The sequence below is a fragment of the Morone saxatilis genome, unplaced genomic scaffold, assembly GCF_004916995.1.
Source record: "Morone saxatilis isolate NCDOM2014 unplaced genomic scaffold, NCSU_SB_2.0 Contig11, whole genome shotgun sequence".
Classification (NCBI taxonomy): domain Eukaryota; kingdom Metazoa; phylum Chordata; class Actinopteri; family Moronidae; genus Morone; species Morone saxatilis.
In genome coordinates this window covers 30933199-30933533 of record NW_023339663.1, presented here as the reverse complement: position 1 = coordinate 30933533, position 335 = coordinate 30933199, and positions in this window count along the sequence as shown.

The window sequence follows — 335 nt, the reverse complement described above, 5'->3', positions numbered from 1 at the left end:
TTCCGGGGGGGAGGACAGTTTTAAACCAACAGAGCTGGGTGGAAGTTGCCGTCTGAAGGTGTGAGGAGCGTTCCATTGGCTGGCTTTGATGCAATTGATGAATAAATTCACCTATCGTCAACAACCAGGGCGAAAAAGCACTGGTGAGAAATAGGTGACCATATTTGACCTGTTTTCTAATTTGTTTGTGCTAAACTCTCCTGTTTTCTTATTCAGTTTTTTGTCTAAGAGGTTTGAAATCTCAGTTTTAACATTCCACATACTTTAGCATATGTTGTAACCAGCTAAATTGCTGTTTGGGATTGTACTGTTTTCTCTGTTGAGTGCCTTCTGTA